At 42.7% G+C, this 3,652-nt stretch overlaps 1 pseudogene; it reads right to left on the minus strand.

Moving 5' to 3' along the window:
* Positions 1-773: 773 nt before the first annotated feature.
* Positions 774-2,527, minus strand: LOC145545600 (nuclear receptor coactivator 6 pseudogene; annotated as a pseudogene).
* Between the last annotated feature and the right edge of the window lie 1,125 nt (positions 2,528-3,652).

The following is a 3,652-nucleotide window of genomic DNA, read 5'->3' on the forward strand; positions in this document are numbered from 1 at the left end:
GCTTTGGTATAGTCAATAAAGCAGAAGTAGATGTTTTTCTGGAACTCTCTTGCTTTTCTGATGATCCAACAGATGTTGGCAATTTGATCTCTGGTTCCTCTGCCTTTTCTAAATCCAGCTTGAACATCTGGAAGCTAGTTCACCATTCACATACTGTTGAAACCTGATTTCGAGAATTTTGAGCATTACTTTGCTAGCATGTAAGATGAGTGCAATTGTGTGGTAGTTTGAATATTCTTTAGCGTTGTCCATCTTTGGGATTGGAATGAAAACTGACCTTTTCCAGTCCTGTGGTCACTGCTGAGTTTTCCAAATTTGCTGTCATATTGAGTGCAGCACTTTCACAGCATCATCTTTAAGGATTCGAAATAGCTCAACTGGAATTCCATCACCTCCACTAGCTTTGTTTGTAGTGAGGCTTCCTAAGGCCTACTTGACTTCACGTTCTAGGATGTCTGGCTCTAGGTTAGTGATAACACCATTGTGATTATCTGGGTTATGAAGATCTTTTTTGTATAACTCTTCTGTGTATTCTTGCCACCTCTTCTTAATATCTTTTGCTTCTGTTAGGTCTATACCATTTCTGTCCTTTATTGAGCCGATCTTTGCATGAAATGGTCCCTTAGTATCTCTAATTAACTTGAAGAGATCTCTAGTCTTTCCCATTCTATTGTTTTCCTCTATTTCTTTGCACTGATCATCGAGGAAGGCTTACTTATTACTCCTTGCTATTCTTTGGAACTCTGTTAATACTTGCATCATTATTTATTTAATTATTTTCTAGGATGAAGGCATTTATTTAACGCTTTTCCTTGTTGAACCATGGGGTTCTGACCTGGAGAGCTGATAGACAGCTGAAATCCCTGGCTAAGTGGGTTATTTTGAGATGGCCTTGTTCCCATATGCTGCTGAGTTTGGTTAACTTGTAGGTTACAAGTTATATCCCTACTGGAAGGGGGACCATGAGGAGGCAGACTTGTTGTTGAGGTGAAGCTGTACAGGGCATTTGGGACATTAAAGGGCCCTCCTTGCCAGTTCATCTGAGGAGCTGTTAACTGGCCTGGGTTGTTCATCTGAGGAAAGTTTCTTTGGGCTTCTGAAGCTTGTTGCTGCCAAAGGTATATGGAGGGGGAGAGCGGGAAGTTTTCTGTATGGTGGTTACAGATGGTCTTGCCTGAAGTTGCTGTCACATTGGGCCAGGTGGGGGAACATTTCCTACCCTTGATTTGCAGTCATTGTGCCAGAGAACTCTAGGCTGGAGGAAGTTGAATGACTCCAGAAGGCAGCTTGTTCCAGCCTAGAGGAACAGGAACATGATTTGGGGCAGTAAACTGGAGTTGAATCCCCTGTGGCTGTTTCTGCTGATGTTGCTGTAGGGTTCTTGCCTTCATCTATTGCTGCTGCTGCCACTGGGGGAAAATTAGCTGGGTTTATTTGTGTGTTCACTGGGACAGGCTGCATTGGGTGGTGCAGAGTAACTAAAGATCCTTAGCGAAGACTTCACTGCTGTATATGGAGCCCAGAGAAGAGTGGATCAATTGTGTCTGACTAGAAGCAGGACAAGGAATCCTGGGCTGCATTTCTGAATTGAGGCCTGATGCCATCATGGAATATGGCATGTTTCCACCCTGGGATAGCATAATAGTTGCAGTGTTGGTCATCCTTATTTTCATGGAGCACCTGTAATGGGAAATCCCATCTCCATGGTTATTTAATTTCTGCTCCCATGGATCCTTTATTTCTCACGTCTTGGTTTTGGTTCTGAGACAAAGCCAGGTTGATAGCACCTTCCCCTTCCATCTGAATGGAGCGAATTCCCAGATCCTGAAGACACTGGTTGTTGCTCTGAGTCAGGATCCATAGCCTCTCCGCTGCTTCCCAGAAGATGTTGAATGCCACATGTAGGGTGTCCCAGGGCTCTACCTTTCCATACTTTTAGCTTGCTGGATTCCATGTATAACAAACTGAGTGTATTCTCCAATATTGTGTCCAAGTTCCATTTGAAGTATTTATCGTCTCTGTTTCCTTTGAAGGCCAAAAAATCCACCTCTGAGTCTTCCACTGTTAATGAGCAAAAGGAAATATGTTGTTGCTGTTGTTCAGTGGCTAAGTGGTGTCCTACTCTTTGTGACTCTATGGACTGTGGCATGCCAGGCTTCCCTGTCCTTCACTATCTTCTGAAGTTTGCTTAAATTCATGTCCATTGAGTCAATGATGCCATTCCTCCATCTCATCCTCTGTCATCCCATTCTCCTCCTGTGTTCAGTCTTTCCCAGCACCAGGGGCTTTTCCAGTAAGTCAGTCCTTCACATCAGGTGGCCAAAGTATTGGAGCTTCAGCTTCAGCATCAGTCCTTCCAATGAATATTCAGGGTTGATTTCCTTTAGGATGGTCTAGTTTGATATCCTAGCTGTCCAAGGGACTCTTAAGAGTTTTCTCCAGTACTACAGTTCAAAAGCATCAATTTTTCCATGCTCAGCCTTATTTATGGTATGTCTTCTAAATTTGGAAGGTTGTCCAAAACCATGGTGAATATTATTCCAGAAGCATATGTGTGTGTTAGTTGCTCAGCTGTGTCTGACTCTTTGCAATCCTATACTCTGTCCATGGAATTCTCCCAGCAAGAATACTGGAGTGGTTTGCCATTCCCTTCTCCAGGGGATCTTCCTAATCCAGCAATTGAACCCAGGTCTCCTGCATTCCAGGCGGATTTTTTACTGCCTAAGCTACCAGAAGCGTATGTCCACCATATTCCAGGTGGACAATACAGAAAAAAATGTTTTTCTTAATTTTTATCATTTATATAGATTATCTTATAAATCCAAACAATCTGGCATTTTTAGGATCTGTATTTTAGAGTAGCAGCCAATTGCAAATTCTGAGCTTGGCCCCAGCCCACCAGGGTGGACCTTAAGCAATGCCCTTTACAGTGGATGCCCTTGACCCTCTGGATATCCCTCCATCTATTGGGGTGGACCTTAAGCAATGCCTTTTACAGTGGATGCCCTTGACCCTCAGTGTATCCCTCCATCCATCCCTGCCTGCATCTATCTATCCAGCCCTCAGCCCCCAGCTACCCAAAGCCAGACCCACCTGGGACTCAGGGAGCCAGTGGGGAGGGACATAGGCTAGACCAGGCTAGGGAGGAATGGGGAATAATTTACTTTGTGTCAAGAAATCCTTTTCTTTCCATAAGTTTTCAATATATCATTGCATGTTTTATTCTAAAAGTTTCATGGTTCCTTGTCTTAGCTAATCTTGAATTCACCTGTAATTGAACTGTCTAAATGGTGTGAGGTAAGAGTTCAATCTTTTTGTATGATTACCCCAGCAGCATTTATTTTGTTTTGTTGTGTTTTTTTGAAAGTAATTGCTTTATTTTATGAGGTGAGTTCTTTATTATTTTTTTTAATTTTTTATTTTATTTTTTTTAAATAAATTTATTTATTTTAGTTGGGAGATAATTACTTTACAATATTCTAGTAGTTTTTGCCATACATTGACATGAATCAGCCATGGGTTTACATGTGTTCCCCTTCCTGGACCCCCCTCCCACCTCCCTCCCCATCCCATCCCTCTGGGTCATCCCAGTGCACCAGTCCTGAGCATTTGTCTCATGCATCGAACGTGGAATGGTGTTCTGTTTCACCTA

Source organism: Giraffa tippelskirchi, chromosome 4 (assembly GCF_054371585.1).
Source record: "Giraffa tippelskirchi isolate mGirTip1 chromosome 4, T2T-mGirTip1v1.2.pri, whole genome shotgun sequence".
NCBI lineage: Eukaryota > Metazoa > Chordata > Mammalia > Artiodactyla > Giraffidae > Giraffa > Giraffa tippelskirchi.